This window comes from Diaphorina citri, unplaced genomic scaffold (genome assembly GCF_000475195.1).
Source record: "Diaphorina citri unplaced genomic scaffold, Diaci psyllid genome assembly version 1.1 scaffold27, whole genome shotgun sequence".
Lineage (NCBI taxonomy): Eukaryota > Metazoa > Arthropoda > Insecta > Hemiptera > Psyllidae > Diaphorina > Diaphorina citri.
In genome coordinates, this window is record NW_007377465.1 from 162,542 (window position 1) to 187,351 (window position 24,810).

The 24,810-nt window shown below is 36.3% G+C and overlaps 1 protein-coding gene and 1 long non-coding RNA gene across 2 annotated transcripts in view; one reads left to right on the forward strand and one right to left on the reverse strand.

The window, feature by feature from the left end:
• The window catches only part of LOC103510482, a 122,572-nt gene that overhangs the window by 59,997 nt on the left and 37,765 nt on the right, over positions 1–24,810 (forward strand). The window lies entirely within an intron of this gene.
• On the reverse strand, positions 16,403–23,543 carry LOC113468024. The gene is made up of 2 exons (XR_003391896.1): positions 23,495–23,543; positions 16,403–17,282 (listed from the first exon to the last, which is right to left on the reverse strand). It is a non-coding gene; the product is annotated as an uncharacterized LOC113468024 (long non-coding RNA).

Genomic DNA, 24,810 nt, shown 5'->3' on the forward strand with positions numbered 1-24,810 from the left:
ACTTGTAATTAGTTGTATAACCACGAGTATTTTGGGTCATCGGTGACATTTGTGCAATATTATGATCCTTAGTTAATAAATGGACTAGAAGGTAGGCTATGTTACTGCAGAAGGTATTTTCTGCCACCTAACCGACTATAACCTTTAGAGCTCTGCTCAGTTATCATGTCAAAAGTCAGAACTCCAAAATAAATGATAAAATTCGATGCCATAAATTTTATGAAATTTATGATGGAACTAGGCAAAAGAAGAAACAACAATAAAATTAGTCGAGTAAATAGACCAATTTTCTTAGAACCAACACCTCCAAAAAGGAATAGATTTGAACATGGTCTTTATATCTCTATATTCGTCTTTTCAAGGCGAATCGATTGTAAAGATCGTCAGGCGTAAAAAATGTATCGTCAGGCGTATAAAGGGGCGTAAGTATCAGCTACGGTACCAAACATGGACGAAAATTCGCGTTTTGCCAATTTAGGTTCCGAAAATTAAAAAAGCCTATTTTTGAATAGCATTTCCGGGTCCAAAACTAGACAAAATAGGATAGAGGATAAACAGGACAAAAACCTTACGGTTCCAAAAGGGGACGAATCGGATTTTCGGTGCTAAAACTGGACATCTCGGAACTTTGAAATTAAATAACTAATTAATGTCAACTTTGTCAGAAATTCCATAAGTACTAACAGAATGAAGAATCCCTTAGATTTTAGCTTTTTTTAAGACCAAAACCATTAAAATTGGTTGCTTCTTTCAAAAGATACGAGTTTTTCGTGTTTTCCCTATAAAAGTTTATAAAGCCTTTGTCCACTTTTGGAACTGGGCTACTCAATTATAAAGTTAGCATTCACCAGGCATGAGGGACAAAACTTTCACTGTCGTCAGCAATTTCTCGTCAAGTAGCTTAATGCCTATGAAAACACTATTCAGATTGGCTGGCTCAGCCCAAGTGTTGAAGAGGAAAAAGGTGTCCATTGTTAGTGTACCTGATGTTTTCTTGGAAATTACCATCCACTACAAATACAGAACCAACCTTTGTTTTCGAAATCTTTTCACATCAACCTTTGTGAGTTCTAATCAGTCCCAGAGTCCTCGAAATTTGAAGCGGTTCTGAGGAAATATATTTGGTATTCGTACACAAGTACAGCACAGAAGGTGGATATTTACTCAACTTTCCTATGAAATGAATGACTCTTAACAAATTATCTTGTATTCTAGAGATCAAGAGAAATTCAAAGGATAAATCACAGGAAATAGCCTGCGAAAATCCGAATGATTGTTTGTCACTTCTAACTGTTCTATGAGATTAAAGGCTTGGTTGTTGGTTAGTTAGCCTTAGCAAACCTTGAAGGCACTTTACGGACAGAAAAAAAGTAGGTCCGTGGGCTGAAATTTATTTTCGTTTAAAAATATAGGAAATAGAATAATAGATCCTATAGGAAGGAACTCGGAGAGAAATAATTAGCAATGAACTAGAAATCTAGATCCCGAGTCTGAAGAGGTCAGAGCAAATCAGTAATCTAGGAGGGAATATAAATAAGAGCAATAATACTCGTAGGTGCTTGGATTTCTAGTTTCTATTCAGGGCATACCCGTATTTTAGGTCTTGGGTAGGTAATTCTCGAGTTGTAAACGGGAAAGGTGGGCTCTATTGCTCCGATGTAAATTTTGTCACTATTTATGACGGTGTTATAATTTGTCGGCACTTACAACAAACTTTATTACCAACAGGTCTCTTGTTTGTACCTTTTCATCGTTCCCATGAGTTGAATTGAAAGAGGACTTTGTGGTAGTGTTTTTGTTTTTAACATATTGAAGAAATCTGAAAGGGCCCGTTATGCGGTCATGATCTCTTGTTTGTACCTTTTCATCGTTCCCATGAGTTGAATTGAAAGAGGACTTTGTGGTAGTGTTTTTGTTTTTAACATATTGAAGAAAAGTGAAAGGGCCCGTTATGCGGTCATGAGTGATGTTTTTATTTGTGAGCCTGTAAAAGTACGTCCAAAACGGGTGATTTTTATGCCTACCTACATACCTATATGCATAATAATGCACTATTGAGAGTATTGAGTCTATTGGTTTCTTGTATAAGACACTTCCACTGAGGTGAACAGTGCGTACTTCTTATATCGCTTTAATGGATAATGAATTCGATTGCATATAGGATAATTACTGATAATATCAAACCTATATTTGGTTTGGTGTCCAAGACTACTGTACAAGTGTAACCTGTGCATACATTTTACATTCCAGATTCCAGACCACAAGAGTAATTACTGATAATATCAAACCTATATTTGGTTTGGTGTCCAAGACTACTGTACAAGTGTAACCTGTGCATACATTTTACATTCCAGACCACAAGAATTGAGACCAAAAAGAGCATTTACCAGTATTACAACACGCTTTCTTGCGTACAAAATAATTTTGTAGCTAATTAAAACCTAGCCTCCACCTTGTATCTTGACTTGCGATGTAAACTTGTAATAAAAAATTCTTAAAGCCTTCCTTTAGTTTCTATCTTGAACGTTGCGTACACCTTTTTAATTAGTTCTTCGTCTCGTCTGGGTTTTGTAATATATTTTTTAAAACCAACTGTTTTTTTCTCTGTGTCGGTTCCACTATAGTGCCCCAGAGACCCATAGGAAACCTATTTCAGTTTTTATGAATATTGAAATACCTTTTTAACGCCTTTTCACATGTGATGAGAAGGCGGGGACGAGTGTCAAAAAAAATTAATGAGAATCTAGTACGAGTCAAAACATCCGAAACCACTTAAACATCTACCCAGAGAGAGAGGAGATTCTACTTAAAACCCAATAACCCACCACAACCTGCATCAAAATCCAGAACACCAGACATACAAGCCGGGAGAATCATGTTCAGATATTTTATGAGGCCCATCCAAAATACCATGGTCCTGACCGAGATAGAAGGAGGAAATGGAAATTGTGTTAGTGTGTCATGTATTCAACCTTTCCTCAAACAATTCAGATCTCAGTTGAAAATCCTAAAGCCATGTGCCTCGTATCCATGAAATGAAAGCATTTAAGATCAGCTTAGCCTTCCTGACAATAACGACGAAATATACATTTTGGAGGCTTGAAAAGTATCCTTACAGACAGCTGAAGAATATTTGAACTATCACATTAGTTCTAGAGCACCGTTGAAAATCCTAAAGCCATGTGCCTCGTATCCATGAAATGAAAGCATTTAAGATCAGCTTAGCCTTCCTGACAATAACGACGAAATACATTTGGACATTTTGGAGGCTTGAAAAGTATCCTTACAGACAGCTGAAGAATATTTGAACTATCACATTAGTTCTAGAGCACCTATGTACCTGGGTATTGAAAAAGGATTTAAGTCCCATGTCTGGAAAAAGATGAAGACTCTTAATTAGAATAAGTATTGCAAAAGTTGTTAAAGCAGAAGAAAAGATGTAAAATAATCCTGGTCTTTACAAAACAGCGCAAGTATTGTATACCAAGTAGTAAGTATTGCAAAAGTTGTTAAAGCAGAAGAAAAGATGTAAAATAATCCTGGTCTTTACAAAACAGCGCAAGTATTGTATACCAAGTACCTGATACTTAAAACTGTGGGAAAAGAACCAGGTCATAAACTAGAAACATTTAAGGAAAACACGATGCTTGTGAATGCTAATTACGAGGCATTAACGTGCAAATGACACCCATAAATATTTTACGAGTGTCATAATAAAATCAAACGATCCAGAGCAAATAAAATAACAAACCAATCAATTGCAATACGACTGTTTGGTTTTATTATTCTGTATCGTAGGTCTCCTGATAAAGTCCCTATTCTGATTTGTATAATTTGTCGGTTAACGCATCAATTGATTCAATTAGGTGGAATGTCCATCTTTTTAGTTTCGATTTCCGGACCTTTTCGGGGTTTTATCCTCAATTAAATTTTATCACTGTGGTCACTTTTCTACGTTGAAGCGTCTTACGAATCATTAATTTGATTTAATCTTTCAAAAAGCCGTTGGGTAATACAACAGACCTTTTCATTGGTTAGTTGGTAAGGGCAAAATGGCCGGACATTTGAATATTCCACGCTAATGTTAACTGCAATTCATTTATTGTTTTCTATAGTGTGGGTATGATATTGTATGGGGCATTTAGGATCCCAATAAATTCATCTCTTTGAAGATGTTCCGAGGAAGGACATAACCTCTCATGCACTTTAAATGTTCTCCCTGGTAATAAATAAGATTGACCATTGATTGTCATATAAATCTCTTTTGTGATATAAAAACAATGATGATGGCCGTTGTTCTTTTTCAGCCCAAGTCTCTTCAGCTCGAACAACTTTTTTCTACATTTCTCTGTAACTTTCAATTCTTTTGAAGTCAGAAAACGTACCAAAAGAAAAAGGACTGTATAATTCGTCAAACAGAACAATGGAATTGCATTCCTGAGTTGTGCTTTGATCATTGAATGAAAAATCAAAGCTCTTATGGTATGACTTGTAAGTTCAATGAACATCGCTCAGAATCAGTGAGATCGCTGGACTTGATTTGATTCCGACATGATCAAGTTAGCCAGTAGTCACATGATATTGATCATGTGAACAACATACATATACATAATTGATTTCCAATTTTTTGTCAACTATGCTGATAGCTTGTTGGTCTTTATAACTGGAGGTAGTAAATATGTAGGAATTGTTTATATAGGGTTCGACAATTAGATCACAAATGGTCGACCAATCGTCATCGAAAAGAACAATGATGAATCTAATCATCATTGTTCGAATTCATATTAATTTTAAAACGCTCATCTGTAAAGGGCTGAATCAGCTGAATTATGTCCATATTTATCTGCTTCTATTATACTTAGTACCTGCTCAGAGTGAGAGATAATATAAACAGACAAAATCGATCCTGGAACGATTGCAATTGATCGCAGTCTAACCCCGTATAGTTTACACGCGGGACTTGTAATAATTTGAATTTATTGTTATGTATGTACTTATAAGCTCAGAGTGAGAGATAATATAAACAGACAAAATCGATCCTGGAACGATTGCAATTGATCGCAGTCTAACCCCGTATAGTTTACACGCAGGACTTGTAATAATTTGAATTTATTGTTATGTATGTACTTATATGAAATCAAAACTCGCCTACCATTCCACAAGGTGGGTGGGTGAGTGGCTGTTGGTGTTCTTGTCCAATTATTATAAAATAAGTGCAGTGTAAGGAAATCACTTTCTCTGTTTACACTGTAAATATGTCCTCTTCATGACCATCAGGTACCTCATTTCTCTTTCTTTCTCCCGCCTTCACTTTGCACACTCCGGAGGCTCTTTCTCCATGAAGTAAACTTTATCTCTGAACTCTGATATCATGAGCACTAAGAGTTGATCTTGGTACTAAATCAGTGGGTAGTCAATTGTACCTACAGGGAAGATTAATGTCCACAACAGCAGCACCCTAAGAACAATGCTCCAAGATCTCTTTCCTTGTTTGGCAGTTATAAAATAACATTTTGTATGGCTTATTTGTGTGATACAATAAAAAATTGCATAACAAAAGAATTTTAGTTGTAGCTGGGTCATGGTTGTGTGTAGCATGGATGGAAGTATGTAGCATAGGATTTTGGATAGAATAAGTGTTTGTAATCTTTGGGCTTTGATAGATTATAGTATTTTTCTTCTAGGAATATGAGCTGGAGACAGTGAAGGAGTCAAAGCCAAATATACCCCTGTCGGTTTGGGTCGTCTAAGCTGATTAATCATCAACAACCTCATGGTCAGATTTGCCTTATGAGGATGTATTCGGAAAAGAGAAATTCAATACAATTTGGCTGGAAGTTCAACAGTCGCAGCATAAAATGAACAATACGCCATATGAACACTTGAGAAGTAAGTGCAGCTAAAAATACCTAAGAAAAATATTAAAATGTGTTCTCGAATCTAGAATCAGAAGAGATCCAAATATTGAAAAATTCCAAAATTGTCTTTGATTTTGGTCACACCTTGTAAAACTGCTATTGGAGAAGAATACCTACAGCTGAACTGTTATTATCTGAATACTTGAATGGGTATTCTATCTAAATGGACATTAAATATTGCATTTAATTTATCACCTCATAATACTTAACTTTTATTTATGCACATGTCCAGCATTCAGTGCAGCTGAGTTATCTGTGTGTTTTTCTTGTTATTGATAGCCAACCCATTTACTTTTAAAGGCCAAAACACACGGAATGTGATATTAACGCATCGCTGTGCTGGGATGCTGTGGTTTATATTGGCAAACACCGTGGATGGATATCTTTTACTCTACTATGAGTATTCCAGTGGAAATCAATGCAATGGCTGGCATCTACCTCTGATTGTATAGCTACTTCCTCACCTACCAACAAGTTGACAATGTCTACTGAGAAATACTAGCAATAGTCAGAAGACTAGCAATGGCTTCAATCCAGTGGACCCCATACTAATACTATCGTCTTTTTGCTGCTGAAATGCAGGAAGTATTTGAGCAATCTCTCAAACAAACCTATGTAACTCATCAGTTAATCAGTTTGGATCATATTGTTTGCTGACGTAGACTTATGACAATAAGGAAGTATTTGAGCAATCTCTCAAACATACCTATGTAACTCATCAGTTAATCAGTTTGGATCATATTGTTTGCTGACGTAGACTTATCACAATGAACTCATCTGCTGGTTAGAGGTACTCTACATTCCAATGATTTATCCGTTATATTGTTACTAATTAATTACCCCTCTCAATAACACTGACATCTTGACACGATCCACATGGTCATTTCTGAGAGTATGACTCACCTGTGTTTTGACGTCCATTTCTTTCCTTAATCTCGGACATTCAGTTTGTATCCCTTATTATGAATTTGTTGATATGCTTTTGACAGATAACGTCTCTGGGCTAGAGAGATATCTTTAATAATGTCCAAGCAATGATCAGTAACCTACGACTCGGGAATTGGAAGCTTCTGACGACTTTATCTCTTCTCAGCTTCTGACAGATTAATGGACTTATAGATTCGTCGAATTCAAACATCCTTTTGAATCATTATTCTTGTTGAATGCTAAGCTTAAGCCTCTGTAGTTTTGGTTGTCTAATGATATTGATGTTTTGAAAGGTGCCAGTGTTTTCGATTCGTCTTGGGTACATATTGGTTCTGTTATGGTAAGCACTAGATGGAAGATCCGAAAAAATCAATGATTTCTGTTTTGGGAGAGAGCTTTAAACGAAACATTCAAAGTCCTTTGTTCAAAATTGTCGCCCTACTGCCTTACATTAGACTTAATATACGGTGAGGAAGTTCGGGATGAATGTCTGGAGCTGGACAAAACTTTCTCTTCTTTCAATGAAAGCACGAAAGTGCCCATGTCCAGATTATATCCTGTGTTTTGTTTTTGTTCTCCTTCACAAGAATGGTGCGTGTATGGTGTATGATCTTGTGCCTTGACATTTTTATTCTCAAGCACGCTTGTCTTCAGAAAGTCCTACATTTCATTCACCGAGACCTGCTCTTACCAATATAAGATGGTTGATGATTGTGTTTTCTAACCCATAAATCAATTTCATTGCATCTTTCAACTTTTTGTTTCTAGCATGCAAAACTTTAAATTTTTGCATAGACGAAATCACTCCTCTGTACAATTCGTCACATTGCTTTCACTAACCCTCGTGATGACGTTCATGAGATACTTTTACTTAAATCCATAGAATTCAAAAATTTGCATTCGTTTGGCAGTATTCTTTTCCAGTATTCAACAAAACTGTAAGTTTTCATCTCGTATTAAAAGCTTAAAAAGTTCTAAAACTTCAAAGCTCTTTCAAATACAATTTTGTTAAATAAATAGCATTGAATAGCAAAAGCTTAAATACTTTGTTGGGACTTGTCTAGCTTCTATTTCGTTATCTTTTGTAGAGAGAGGTAAACTTACTCTCAACAACTTAAGTACTTATTGTAAAGTACCTAATATCTATACCTATTTCTTTTGTACTTACAGGAGTAGTAGCGTTTGTAAGGGTGTCCAATATGCGGATCATCGATATTTAAGATGAAAGAGAAAGAAAGAAGAAAAAACAGAAGATCTTACTATCACAGTCTAGAATCTCAGCATCTGTACTTCTGAACTGTTTAGGTACATACAAATCATCGGCATATAAAATGAAAAATAATAAACCATGAAAACTTTGAAAGACCCCTAAGCCAAATTGCATCATCTTCGAAACATATTCAGGGTTTCTGAGCTTAGAAGCTCCAACGTGCAACGATTGCATTGGAAATACAATAGCCCGTCCCTTATACTTATACCTTTTTTTTTATTACTATCGTAATAATAAAGGAAGGACGGGCTAAAAAGAGGTTTATTTTTTTGTTTAATAAAAATTTGTCATTTCTCTGGGGTTCATCATCAGAAAAGCACAATAGCTAATGACACTCATGCTTCACCAATAGGCTTTCAGTATTTACTGGGAACTCATGTAGTCATGCTATGTCATATTTAACTTTTGGTCCATTACCAGTTGAGGCAACCCAGACCTCACCCGTATTGTTATGATCAACTGAAACGCGTCTGTCCTTGAGGTGTATAATTACTTTTTCATATTGAAAAGTTGAAATAAGTACCATTAATAAAGCCTATACAAAAAGATGGGTACTATATCCAGTGCGTGGTCTATATTGTAGTCGTGCGTGTGCTTTATGATGAACCTTAATATGAACGTCTTTGGAAAGAAATTCCTTCTTCTGTTTTATTATTTCTTGTATTCTTGAGATCATCTCCCAAATGTAACATTTTTGAGTGTGCTCAGTTGTGCCTCTGGCCTATATCGTACATTGTTCAGAAAATGGTCCTGGCGGAATGCTCCTAACAAGGTATTTTTATATTAGAATCAAGTATTTTGAATGTGAATCAGAATCAATAGGTTACACCTCTATTGATTAAATGATTTAGGATGAGTATGTTGAACAACATGAAGTTGGTTAAGGACTGTACTGGTCATCCCTTGGCCAATACAATGAATACCTTGCCATTATAATGATGGAGAGGTAGAGACTGCAGGTCGCACCAACATCATTAACAAAGGCCCTCCACACACTGGAGAAACAAAAAATATATATCCCTCAAATTTAACACATCAGCTTCCAAGTGTAGAAAAATGGCTTAAACACCAGATAACATAGATTTGAATCTACGAGTATACCTTACTTTACCTTACCATTATAATGATGGAGAGGTAGAGACTGCAGGTCGCACCAACATCATTATCAAAGGCCCTCCACACACTGGAGAAACAAAATATATATCCCTCAAATTTAACACATCAGCTTCCAAGTGTAGAAAAATGGCTTAAACACCAGAGAATATCAACACTGAAATAGAATTTACGTATGGTATGAGACTGAAATGGAAACACTTTTTTCAAACAGTTGGACATTCCTTCAACGGATTCTAACGATGCCTTGTCGAGATAGCTTTAGCAGTGCTCTTCTTTGCAGATGGTTTGATTGTGATATGAATTGAGTAGAGTTGCAGCATGATTCATAAATCTGGATCTCTAGGCCTATGCATGCCTTTGTTCCGGGTAAAAATCGGGAAATCCGTATTTTTTCACCATTATGCTAGTTTGTACCGTATATGCCGAAAAAAAAGTTGGCAACCCTAAATGTGTATGCTGTATGCACTTATGCAGTGAATTACGAATCAGTCCAAGTTCAACGCAAATTTTTCATCTTTTTTTACGTTATCAATGTGTGGACGCCGGACGTGGAATCGTTGCAAAAAAGGCTCAGATCAGATGTCAAAAATTTAGAAAATCCATCGATTCATACCGATAGTCTACTTCTGATGGTGTACGATTGATAATTTATTGGTAGCCCTTTCTTTCTAGGTATTTCTTCAACGGAAAGAACATTTTGCTTGATTCCATTTGATAAGAAATAAAATTCAAAACATAATTTACGACGAAATGCTCGTAATAAAAGCAAAGGTCATCAAAAAACCAAGTCATAAACAATAAATGAATTGACTTGAAGCAATTTATTCCATCAGTAATTCAAATACATAATTGATTTCCAATTTTTTGTCAACTATGCTGATAGCTTGTTGGTCTTTATAACTGGAGGTAGTAAATATGTAGGAATTGTTTCTATAGGGTTCAACAATTGGATCAAAAATGGTCGACCAATCGTCATCGAAAAGAACAATGATGAATCTAATCATCATTGTTCGAATTCATATTAATTTTAAAACGCTCATCTGTAAAGGGCTGAATCAGCTGAATTATGTCCATATTTATCTGCTTCTATTATACTTAGTACCTGCTCAGAGTGAGAGATAATATAAACAGACAAAATCGATCCTGGAACGATTGCAATTGATCGCAGTCTAACCCCGTATAGTTTACACGCGGGACTTGTAATAATTTGAATTTATTGTTATGTATGTACTTATAAGAAATCAAAACTCGCCTACCATTCCACAAGGTGGGTGGGTGAGTGGCTGTTGGTGTTCTTGTCCAATTATTATAAAATAAGTGCAGTGTAAGGAAATCACTTTCTCTGTTTACACTGTAAATATGTCCTCTTCATGACCATCAGGTACCCGCCTTCACTTTGCACACTCCGGAGGCTCTTTCTCCATGAAGTAAACTTATCTCTGATATCATGAGCATCTAATCTAAGAGTTGATCTTGGTACCGCCTTCGTTATTGTTTTATGAATGTTTTGAATGCAAGGTTTTGCATAACATTGATTTCTAATGGACATTATTTGGCCACGTAAGTGACATAAGACCCCAGGTGTGGGAAGAGGTTTTGAAAAGAGCTGACATGAGCAGAATGCCATTACCGCGCACCGTCCCAAGCGACAAATATGATTGGGGCAGCTGAAACGTAAATAACGAAACCCAAGCTGACACTTGTTCCACGGTACTTAAATTTCCATTTTTTAATGAAAATTTCAGTTTAGTTTCTCTACATTTTATACTATTCCAAAGAATATAAATTTCCAAGTTTTACTATTAAAATAATGTGAACCGTTTAGCATATTGCTCGCTTCTGCAAATTTGTCTGAACAAGAGCTTTTGTTTCCGCCAGCTGGGACAATTTGACTAACTTTCTAGATTAAGAAGATGGCATGACGCTGTCGAATTTTTACCCAGATAGAAAACTGAGCTTCAAGATGTTCACCAATTCACCATGCTCAAGTAATAATTGTAATATACATAGTTGACGGATGTTCCCCTCGTTCAAATCAGGATGAGACTCAGTGATTGTCATGTCTTCATAGTCTATGATTAATGAATCTTTTAGATGTATCTGATTGAATAATTCTATGAAAACTATGTGTGTATATTCGACCATTTGTTTGATTTGAAACAATAATAATCGAATCAATTGAGTGAAGATTTCACGATATGATCTTGATCTTGATCTTGTGGTATCTTGCATAACAGCTCGAGATTCGAGGATACATCTGAGAGCCGAATTTCAAACAGCACCGATAAAGATAACGCTATGTTTGCCGATGAAGATTTTAATAATGGTCTGTCTCTAAAACATAGTTGGTGACACATTTTTATTCCCTGTAAAAATGAGATGTTCCGAGTTTTTATCAAAACGAAAACATCGGAGGAGTTAACAAAACCTAATAATAAACTAGTCAAATAATACATCCGGAGGGAGGATAGAGTCATATTAAAATTTTCCTGTGAACAATCAAAAGAGCATCATGACCCCCAAGTCCTTACATTGGAGACAATCTGAAAGAGAGTAAACAAACCGAGGAACTCTATGTAGACGAAATCAGTGGGTAGTCAATTGTACCTACAGGGAAGATTAATGTCCACAACAGCAGCACCCTAAGAACAATGCTCCAAGATCATGCCAGATGCCAGTAGGTAAAGCACGAGTACAAAGCATTTATGTTACCTTTACCTACAGCGAACTGCAAGATACACTACTCCGTTTTCTATGATGAAGAAATTTTTGTTTGTTTTTTGTTTGTAAATTTTTGAAAGGTACTCGTATATCTCTTGATTAAGCAATTTGTTTCTTCTTCGACATTTTGCGGTAGCATTTATGTTACCTTTACCTACAGCGAACTGCAAGATACACTACTCCGTTTTCTATGATGAAGAAATTTTTGTTTGTTTTTTGTTTTTGAATTTTTGAAAGGTACTCGTATATCTCTTGATTAGGCAATTTGTTTCTTCTTCGACATTTTGCGGGTCTGTGATTTTGTCCGTTAAAATCTGTAATGAAACTTGATTACTACTAAATTTCAGTTTACTCAACACATCTGTCACGTGCCCCCACAATAGCACGTGACTCCCTTTAATCAAATCTGATGTTTGTGTTGGTCTTGGTTTCGTGTCAAAGTTGTGACTTTTCAACTTCCAATCCCATCTCTAAAGTTGACACTCCTCTAGTTTTGCTTCGCGAAGCGTGTAAACTTTGCTTTTATGTTCTTCTGAAGGTCAGTAGTCATATTAATGTGTTGTAAGTAAAGGCGAGCGGGCTGTTTTGCTGAAGTTATTTTGAAGAACTCTTAACTCTTCGCTGAATCCTCCATGTGAAGTCAAGTGATGCTCTTTGAATATTCGTAATATGATACTATTATTCGCTACCACAACCAGTTGTGTAAGTTATGAAATGGTGAAGTATTCTCTCCTCGTTAGAATAAACACATTTTCACTCCTCTAGTTTTGCTTCGCGAAGCGTGTAAACTTTGCTTTTATGTTCTTCTGAAGGTCAGTAGTCATATTAATGTGTTGTAAGTATAGGCGAGCGGGCTGTTTTGCTGAAGTTATTTTGAAGAACTCTTAACTCTTCGCTGAATCCTTCATGTGAAGTCAAGTGATGCTTTGAATATTCGTAATACGATACTATTATTCGCTACCACAACCAGTTGTGTAAGTTATGAAATGATGAAGTTTAGTATTCTCTCCTCGTTAGAATAAACACATTTTCTTGGAAAATGAATTTTACAAAATTGCGTTCAAAATATGTTTTCCCTTGTAGATATGTAAAGTGGAGAGGGTAATGAAATCGAGTTTATTAGAAGGGTTTGTTAACATCAGGCTCTTTCTGCTTGAAGTGATTTGGGTAGATTTTGTTTATTCTGTGCTAAGTATCCTTGCGTCCAAGCAACACAAGAATCAATAGTCGATAGATTCAAAGTTACGTGAAGAGTCTCTTGTTAAATACTTCTATGCCTATTTTGCTAGTTAGTTCCTCGTCAGTGTTGATTGCCAATAACATATCAATTGGCATTCAGTGGTCATTATTTTCCTTCACATTGCATCGTTCGCTTTTATGTGAACTAATCACTTTTCTGTGTACAACAAAACACGAAACACAAAGTAACGGTCTCACAACCATGTCCTATGCTGTGTTAATGTTTCGCGAGACCAGATTTTTCAATCAAAGTACCTTCGTTGCCATATGTGATGAGGTAGTTTCTCAAGACTTGAATGTTGATCTTTCCTTGTTTGGCAGTTATAAAATAACATTTTGTATGGCTTATTTGTGTGATACAATAAAAAATTGCATAACAAAAGAATTTTAGACTGAACTTGGCAACTAGCTGGGTACAGGTGGGTTGTGTAAAAGAAACACATGTGTTCGGAACGTTATTTACTACTATTCCATGTTGCCATGTGTTGTAAGGACAGGGTGCTCGGATTGTGTTGCTTGGTACATAGACTTAACTGTCGGGGTTGCTTCTCGGCTTTCTAGCTTTAAACTTATATCTTTGGATTTACGAATATATCTCCCGTTATGACGTCAAATGGGACGAATGCCTCTTGGGATTTAAAACTTTCTTTTAAAATATGTACGTCTACCGTATGTTCTGTTTCTGTCATCAAGAATCGTAGAGCCCTGTACAAACAGACTTAACGTCTCTTGCATTGCGCGGATTAGCGCGAAAGAACTGGGTTCATATTTCATGTACTTAGTCTAAATACATCTTCCTTTACGAAGAAAAACAGTACGTGCATGGAGACTCTTTTTCTGTTGTGTTCATTTAACAATGCGTCGTAAATAGCTGGATATAAAACTCGCCTGTGAAGCATCAGCAATGTTACCAGTGTCAAGTGGATCAGTATCTGGCGGCCCGGTTGCATGTACCTCCTTGTTCTTTTCAGCTAGAAACTGGTGATACTGGTTAACAGAGTTTGTGTCTGTGTTGAGAGGCGCCATGGACTTGCAAAACTCACACAAGCTCTTCTTCAGTTGTTGTTCAATTATGTTGTAATGTCTTGAGTTCTTGGTGCTCTCGTGCTCCTAAGCAAAGTACAGGGTTATAGACCAACCTTTTGTCTGAGAATTTGCACAGGAGCTATGTACCGAACAATACAATGTACATACTTGTATATAATTTGTATTTGTAAATATGTACCTACATGGACTTGCAAAACTCACACAAGCTCTTCTTCAGTTGTTGTTCAATTATGTTGTAATGTCTTGAGTTCTTGGTGCTCTCGTGCTCCTGAGCAAAGTACAGGGTTATAGACCAACCTTTTGTCTGAGAATTTGCACAGGAGCTATGTACCGAACAATACAATGTAAATAAATAAATAAATTTTCGTCTACAGGACTCAAAAAATGTGCCCAGCTAATGCTCTTCTACTAAAAAGATTTCCAAGACAGATATAAAATTTTACAAAGATGACAGAGATGACAGTGCGTTATTAAATTATAATTCATGGCCGGTGAATCAGGCCTGTGTCTAGGATCAACAACTCATCATAACTGCATGATAAGTGCATCTTGTACCTATCATTCCAATGGACGTAAAAGGTTTCAAGAATTAATTGCAAAGTTAGTAACAATTAACAAAAGCCCTAATGCTGACAAATTTGCCAATTGCAAGACAGTGATTTCAACTAACTTGTGATTATCATCCCTAAGAAGTTTGTCACCTTCAATATTGTTGGCAGAAGGGGGTAGATACTAAAAGACCTTTTAGCTTTACAAAGCACATTAGTGCAGATTCGTAGTAGCTTAACCCATCCTTTAGGGCTGTTCGCCCCTACACCTAAGCCTCGGAGTGGGCTTTTTGTGTTTGGAGTTTAACTGCTGTCACGCCACGGTCATCAATGGTGGAGGTGCTAACCATCACACTGCTATCACACACACACCCACCACACACACAATCATAACACCCATCACATACACCCACACGCACCACACACATACCCACCACACACCCATCACATACACCCACACCCACCACACACACGGTCGCGCCACGCGCTCCCTGACACGTCCCACAGTGCAGCATAATAGGCATAACTTTGAACCACCGCCATTATGAATCAGGATGGAATGTGACGATTTTAAGTAGCCTATGTCACCCGGAGTACTTTTCTTAACGACTACAAAAAATTTCATCAAAATCGGTCCAGCCGTTTTTGCTCGCTCAGGGGCCTAATGAGGGATATTCAGGTACATAATTATGTCGTTGTACCCTACTTCCTGAGACAGACTTGACCGTAGTCCCATTCAGGTACCCTCAAAAGAGCCAGTGTTATTGCCTGTGTCTTGACAGGGCTGGTTTTGTTTCAGCTTTACGTTCTCCAGCGAGACGGTCTAAAAGTGCAACTGTGTAATGTGTATGCTGTATGCACTTATGCAGTGAATTACGAATCAGTCAAAGTTCAACGCGAATTTTTCATCTTTTTTTACGTCATCAATGTGTGGACGCCGGACGTGGAATCGTTGCAAAAAAGGCTCAGATCAGATGTCAAAAATTTAGAAAATACATTCGATTCATACCAATCGTCTACTTCTGATGGTGTACGATTAATATCAGACGGTGGTAATTGGTGCAACCTGAGTTGTGCAGTTCTAGAGTTAACTGAGACACTTTCGTGTCAAAGTATAAGCTTGGAATTTAGAATTTTATTGATTAAATAATAGAACGAAAGCAAAAAGAACTTATTGAATAAAATTCATTGTAATAAGGATTCTACATAATGTATTACCATTATTGATTAAATAATAGAACGAAAGCAAAAAGAACTTATTGAATAAAATTCATTGTAATAAGGATTCTACATAATGTATTACCAATATACTCAGCATACTCATTGCACAATGCACAAACATGTAATATCGCGGATAGTCACAAATTACGACCGAGCAGCATGCTAGGTGCTCATTGGTACACGAGGGTTTTGTTGTTTCAATTTTATGACTCGGGCATAAAATCCCAATATTATCTTCGTTTTATACGATTCTCCTGACAAACATGTAATATCGCGGATAGTCACAAATTACGACCGAGCAGCATGCTAGGTGCTCATTGGTACACGAGGGTTTTGTTGTTTCAACTTTATGACTCGGGCATAAAATCCCAATATTATCTTCGTTTTATACGATTCTCCTGGTGTATAAAATGTTCTTTAGGTCACACCGAGACCCATCGCTGCGCCAGACGAAGTTGTATGGGATTGTGGCATGCGTTCGACATAACTATGTAGAAAAGCAATAGGCAATAGATTTCGTTAATAACCAATAACCATGAGACGCAAGTTGTTAAAGTTCACCTCTTCAGTGTATTTGTACTCGTATGTGACAATGTGACTTTGCAATTTGTAAATAGTACCGGATATAAGCAATATGTAGGAATAGGAATAGCATCAAAGTCCATTAGTACAACCATGTCTAGATAATTGATTTGAAGGATAATGCCTCACAGTGAAATTCTAATATAATTACTTAGTTAGGTACATACTTAGGTGTATAATACAATATCTGAGCTGAGAAGAAAGCCATCAAAGGAATTGATCTTGGAGGAGACTTAAGAATCTGTAAAGGTACTCGAGAAAGTGCTAAGAAATTTTCCTTGGCGCCTTGACAATTATTTTTTTTATATGATTGTTTAAAATTTAGTCAGTTCGTATTATGTTCTTTGTTTATTCTCTCGAGAGTTTTCTCATTCTGAATCCTGTAGCAGTGAAGAGAAGTCCAAATCACTTTGTTACTCTGCATGCCATCAGAACTTTCCTAACCACCAACACAAAAATGTCGAGATGCTGTTATTGTCACACAATTTGAATTATGATTGCGGGCTGCACGAGTCCACAATGACAAAGTTCTGGTTACTCTCTAATTTTAATGTATTCGTATTAGTGAAATGGAGTTCTAGATTGTCTACGTATGTAAACATATGTGCTTTCATATTATGTGGATATGTGCTCTCACTTTTCATTAGATCCTTTTCCAAGTGTTTTTCTTTGAGGTGGTATTGAGCAGAGTTTCTGTGGATAATGTGAATATTGACCGAGTCTCAAAATATTTAAATCCTGAATTCCTGAACTATTTACTCGTATTTTCTCAGTGTTGTGCTGTTGCCTAGATTTTCAAGAATGTCAAGGTGAGTAATTTATTTGTGATGGGATGTCAATCAAAGCATCACCATTTATTTGTGATAAGATGTTAATCAAAGCATCGTGTTTTAATTACAGGAATTCACAATTGAGGACACATTTTAATGAAATGCCGCTAATATTAACCGAAATGAGGACAAAGTACTTAAAGTTCATTATACATAAATAACAAATGGGAGTTGATTCATTGGCTCAATAAGTTTTATTTGACCATTCGCTTTGGCTGTGACAAAATTGAAGATGTGTTGAGTATCTGCGTATTCATTAGGCTATTTAGGCCTGATTGCAAGATTGCCTCATACTATGTTTATTGACCCACTTGAATAAATCATCTTCAGCAGTATTTCAATTATTGCTTCATCTCTAACACTACTCTAACATATGTGTTATACTCGTAGGTGGATATCTGCAATATCAGCTCAATACTGAGTGCTTTGAAAAGTGTGCTACATCTACTAGCTTTCATGAAAATGTTCTGTGGTTGAAAAAATTCTTGTCCACTTCTACGCCTACTTATGTCCAATATCTTGTTTGGAAAAGGTATGTATCCATTTAAGTACTGAATGATACTTGAATATTTCCAAAAATTTCACTTTTATTCCATTTAAAACTCAATTAGTTTTATAGGTGTTTTGATTACTTTATCATCTCGTTCCTATTGAGCATCGATATTTAAATTGGATTTTCCCTTTCTTTTAAAACCGATTGATATTCTTTAATAGTTAATTAAGATATTTAAAAACCTCTCTGAGTATGTGGGCACTTTAAATCCATTCACAATCAACATGTTGAAAAGATTAGAGTCATTCTACAGCGATCATTTCCAACACCGAATATGTGAAGAGAAATTTCAATAACAATTTACATGTTCAAGAATTATAAGAATTCGGGGAGTACCGTTATACTTATTACATTTCTACTTAACACATTTTTCAGATATTACATTACATTTTCATTTAAAACTAAAGAACATCATCTTCATTCCTTCCTATTTCAATGTCCATGTGTTTTTTATTTTTATTAATTGTTACAATTGAGAGGTTTATTGAATGACGAAGATGATGATGTTGGTGCTTTATGATTTCTATTATCTATACTATTGGCCACACGTACCTGTGTATATCTATTTACATAGTTGTTGCCACATAATAGATTGACTCCTTCAGATTTTGAAAGAAAACACATTGTGACCTGGCGGGGTATATTTAGCACCTAGTGGTCCAGATGCTGATAGCATAGCTCACATAAGTGTTACTTCTAAAATTTGCATGTGTAATTTTCAATTTGCTTATTTAAAATATTGCAAATTTTGGTAACTTCCAAGTTCCTTGAGTCATGTACATATTGACTCACCACTAGTGATAATAGGGGGTTTCTCCCCAATTTTCAAAAATATTCGAAAATTCAATAATAGAATACTTTCCAAGGGGGGAGTAAACGTGTTTTGTGGATCTGATAATCAATGTCATCATTTTTTCTCCGAGACCCAGGATTAATGATTGCAGAAGACACAACTCCTCACACATGTCTTCTATAATATTTCAGAAGGTTTGAACTCCTCTTTGGAATTCATTTTCTTTAATTGATTACTGAGATATTAATATGAATTTTATTAATGGCTTACCGTCTAAGCTCCACATCTCGCTGGGTTGCGAGTTCGTTTTCTAATCCTACCTAGGTAGGGCAGCGAAGGCTTTGTGCTCGCAGTAAAGTTATAACAGTAAGATGACAATATAAATGATTTCTGCTTGGTATTTCAGTACATATTGGAAACGTTATACTAATGCGAAGTAGATTAGCAAGGAGAGCTACTCAATGCTAGATTCAGAGCTCAGTTCCAAGTTCAGAAAGGATAGAAGTGAAAGCAACCAAAAGGCGTAGTCATTTTAGCGAGAAAACAACTTGGAGACCTTCTGAAGAGGGATATATACGAGATCAGTAACCTGTACATCAGAAAAGACACCCTTTCCAGGCAGCATACAGGGGAATGGTTTTCTGGCTATTTACAGCGATCAACACGTCAAGAGGTAAATAGATCAATAAGGTTTGGAGGCAGGCTCATTAGTGGATAAAGTTGGGTAATGAGAACCAAACCCCATCAGTAGCATAGTATTTAGGCGGACTTGGAATCTGGAAGTTGATGGTTCGATTCCAAGTTAAGTCATGAGCTTAATGACAGTGACAAGCATTCATGCTGCATGCATCATGTGTTCTTTGATGCATCATGGTGAATTCCTAGGATCCATAGCTTTTTTGACACCCTGTACGCTCCGGTTTATTGATAACCTGATAGAGTTTCTAAATACAGGTGAATTCCTAGGATCCATAGCTTTTTTGACACCCTGTACGCTCCGGTTTATTGATAACCTGATAGAGTTTCTAAATACAGGCAAGGGGCAAGGCGCTATGTTATTAGAAATTAGAAAGAACTTTTTAACAACATAATTATCCTATTTGTCTCGCGCCGAACTTGTTCTTACCGCGGCTCTCAATTAGGAGCCGACACTTTGGGACCAGACCACTCTGTTGATAAACTAGATATCGCCAGAAGTAAGAGGGTGGATCGGTTAATTTACATGATAGAAAAAAAGACTTAATAACCCGTTAGAATATGACTAATGTATGCTTATGTACGGGTGCGCTGTATCCAGTTTGCCATATGTTGGTGTTTAGTCCTGCAAAAGATTCTCTATAAATATTGGAAAAAAACCCTCTGAAAGCTAAAAATTCACAGGTTTTATCGATGGTGTAGAATTGACGCGACGCCGACGCATAGATGCATTTTCCATTACCGTAAATCTTCTTTGTCATATCAATCGTTTACCTTCACATCCGAGCATTTTGCGCCGTAAATCACTAGAAATATGTTTAGCATCACATAAAACCAATCTGTTGCATCAGTTCTGCCCTCCTAGAATGTCGAGTTTACTGTTAGGTTTGAACCTTGGGTGTGTAGGTTCGCCACGCGTCCATGTTAATAGCCATCAAGTGATCTAGGTGATGCATTGGCCGGAAGAATATTTGTAGGCATCAAAATTATAATGGCACCTGTCCAGAGTATAATAAAGAAGGCCATAAATATCCTGGAAGTTCAGGTTATTGAATGTATTATTGAAAAAATATGTTCCATCTTTTGTGCTGATAAAAAAAATACTGTTGCATCTTCTAGTAGTGGTCTGCTGAATATGCGTGTGTTCTGAAAGCGTCAGAGGTGTTCCTCCAGTGATCGCTCCATCAATTTCTCTATAAAAGAGATAATCTGGGGTGATTTATGAGGTCGTGGGTCTCTCTTACAGTCATCTTAATTGAATTGTTTAGATGTTAGATTTCTATGATCTATGAGATCTGTATAGGTTACCAGAGTAGTACGGATATTGCTGATATTGCAATTCATGTAGATTCAGAATTATTTCTTAACAAGCTGGGCCCGTCCCTCCGGGAATTATTTAGCCCGTAGTTTATTCGATCAGTACCTATGTACCTACCTAATTTGTTTAATATTCAGTTTATTATTATTCTTGATTTGATTTTTCGATTTTACTTTCATGTAATGATTTAAAATCAAGACTAGAGCCCGTTCTCCCTTTATTACAAATATAAGGTTCAAGTCACCCATCCATTTATTGGCCTTGCTCGGCGTAGCTTAACACACGTCCGGTCTTAAAATAACGACTGAAGTGTTATCTAAAACTTTCTCGCTTTGAGTTCATAGGTCATCGCGACAAATTTCAAGATCAGAGCTCATTTGTGTAAGAAAATGTGAAAAAAATCCCCCAAAAACCAGGTTTACCAAAACATCACCTAGTCCTGTTCAGTACCACTACACAAGGAAATTATACTTCCGTCCCATCCCCAGCAGAGAATAGGATAGAACTAACAAGCAGGGTCCGTCCCTCCGGGAATTTTTTAGCCTGTAGTGATTAGAGAAAATCAGTACCTATCTATGTACCTACATAATTTGTTTAATTTTCAGTTTATTATTATTCTTGATTTGATTTTTTGATTTTACTTTTATGTTATGATTTAAAATCAAGACTAGAGCCCGTTCTTCCTTTATTCCCAATATAAGGTTTAAGTCACCCATTCATTTATTGGCCTTGCTCGGCGTAGCTTAACATAGGTAACGCTAAAACCGGTCTTAAATGATCGGCTGAAGTGTTATCTAAAACTTTCTCGCTTTGAGTTCATAGGTCGTCGCGACAAATTTCGAGATCAGGGCTCATTTGTGTGAGAAAAAAAAATCCCCCAAAAAACAGTTTTTTTTTTTTTGTTTTTTGGCTTTATGGTTTTCTGGACAAAATTTGCACCACCATTTTCGTGTTCCTGGTAAAAAGACCTTTAATTTGATATATAGGTCGACCAGGTTTGGATAAGTCCTTCTATGGGGACAGACAGACAGACAGACAGACCGACCGACCGACAGACCGACCGACCGAGTGACAGACACCGAGGCGAATACAATAGTCCGTCCCTTATACCTTTTTATTACTATTGTAATAATAAAGGAAGGACGGACTAAAAAGCACTCTTTGTTCTTACCTAACAATAATACATGTTGAATGTAAAGACTTTTATAAATTCGACCAGATGACAATGAATTGATCCACTCTTTTTATTACCTAAGGAACCCCAGTATTAGTGCCTCTACACAGGATCGTTAAGCACAAACTGATAAAAGATCCTTGAACTGAAATGTTACTGGAGATGTTCAAACGAAAATCTATTACAACAAAACAGAACGAAACAGATGATGAATATGTAAATGGAAACTGCACATAAATTAAAAAATGTCTCGAGGAGGAACGGCAGCCAAACACCTAAACAATATGTGCAGCCATGCAGGCGACATCATTTGCAGTTAAATTGCTTTTAAAATTCCATAACGATGTTTCATCAGGTTATTCTAGAATGGTAAAAAGCTTAGATAAAGGCATGCATCTCATTATATCTTAGCCCGATGCTGTCCCAAGTTCCCAACGAGTTCTGTTGGAAAGCTTATAATCTCCAATCTAATCGTAGTTTGGAGTAGCTACCATCAGTTCAACAATGGAGGAACCAGTCCGCACAAACAGGTTAAGAATCAAACATTCAAAATGAATGTGTTTTTACACAGCAACACTGTTACACCATAGAGAATATCATTTTTGACAAACAAAATCTACAATAATAAACATCCCACAATGGCAGATAACACTTTACAATGCAGTGCATATTATGATTATACAACACATCAGTAGAAAACATTAAAATTTAAATTAGAAGTAAGTAGGCAGTAACTTTCAAGATACTCAAATGTTAATGGTCCTCTCGAAAAAAAGTTCAAAATACTCGTACCTGCTTACTGTGTTAGAAGGAAGCATGTGTGCATATTATGATTATACAACACATCAGTAGAAAACATTAAAATTTAAATTAGAAGTAAGTAGGCAGTAACTTTCAAGATACTCAAATTTTAATGGTCCTCTCGAAAAAAAGTTCAAAATACTCGTACCTGCTTACTGTGTTAGAAGGAAGCATGTAGCATGGTTGTGTGTAGCATGGATGGAAGTATGTAGCATAGGATTTTGGATAGAATAAGTGTTTGTAATCTTTGGGCTTTGATAGATTATTAGTATTTTTCTTCTAGGAATATGAGCTGGAGACAGTGAAGGAGTCAAAGTTTTCACGCCAAATCGAATGGTGAAACTTTTAGAACTGTCCGACTTACAGTTCAGAAGTTTAATGTAATAGAAAGTCGTGTGATGTTCACACCAGATTTTTCACCATGTAAATATTTACTCTAATAAATGCATTGTGAGTGGCGCATTTTCATTAATCCAAAAATATTTTAAATTCCTGTAGTACCTAGAGCCATATTGTCTTTCATGTAGCTAATTACGAATTTACAAAAAACAATGCAAATTTCGCTTCAAAAAACACCTAATTTAAAATCCATTGTACTTGTATCCTCCTCTTTCCCTATTGTTCTGCAACTTTTTTTCAACAAAATTTAATCATTAGTATTTGTAATCCAATTGGATGACTCAATAAACATTGTTCACGAATAGAGTATCCTTTGTTGATTTTTCCAATTGTTGGTATACCTGAGAGCCTACTTGTGTTGAATTTTCCATCCTCGTGTTTCACATTGGTAATCCATTGTACTTGTATCCTCCTCTTTCCCTATTGTTCTGCAACTTTTTTTCAACAAAATTTTATCATTAGTATTTGTAATCCGATTGGATGACTCAATAAACATTGTTCACGAATAGAGTATCCTTTGTTGATTTTTCCAATTGTTGGTATACCCGAGAGCCTACTTGTGTTGAATTTTCCATCCTCTTGTTTCACATTGGTGTAGGTAATTATTTTCAGTATGAAGTTAATGTACTCGCACTGTTGATTTTGAGAGGTTTATTGAATGACGAAGATGATGATGTTGGTGCTTTATGATTTCTATTATCTATACTATTGGCCACACGTACCTGTGTATTGTGTATACCTATTTACATAGTTGTTGCCACATAATAGATTGACTCCTTCAGATTTTGAAAGAAAACACGTTATGACCTGGCGGGGTATATTTAGCAGCTAGTGGTCCAGATGCTGATAGCATAGCTCACATGAAGTTCAGAAAGGATAGAAGTGAAAGCAACCAAAAGGCGTAGTCATTTTAGCGAGAAAACAACTTGGAGACCTTCTGAAGAGGGATATGTACGAGATCAGTAACCTGTACATCAGAAAAGACACCCCTTTCCAGGCAGCATACAGGGGAATAGTTTTCTGGCCATTTACAGCGATCAACACGTCAAGAGGTAAATCTATGACAATAAACTCATCTGCTGGTTAGAGGTACTCTACATTCCAATGATTTATCCGTTATATTGTTACTAATTAATTACCCCTCTCAATAACACTGACATCTTGACACGATCCACATGGTCATTTCTGAGAGTATGACTCACCTGTGTTTTGACGTCCATTTCTTTCCTTAATCTCGGACATTCAGTTTGTATCCCTTATTATGAATTTGTTGATATGCTTTTGACAGATAACGTCTCTGGGCTAGAGAGATATCTTTAATAATGTCCAAGCAATGATCAGTAACCTACGACTCGGGAATTGGAAGCTTCTGACGACTTTATCTCTTCTCAGCTTCTGACAGATTAATGGACTTATAGATTCGTCGAATTCAAACATCCTTTTGAATCATTATTCTTGTTGAATGCTAAGCTTAAGCCTCTGTAGTTTTGGTTGTCTAATGATATTGATGTTTTGAAAGGTGCCAGTGTTTTCGATTCGTCTTGGGTACATATTGGTTCTGTTATGGTAAGCACTAGATGGAAGATCCGAAAAAATCAATGATTTCTGTTTTGGGAGAGAGCTTTAAACGAAACATTCAAAGTCCTTTGTTCAAAAT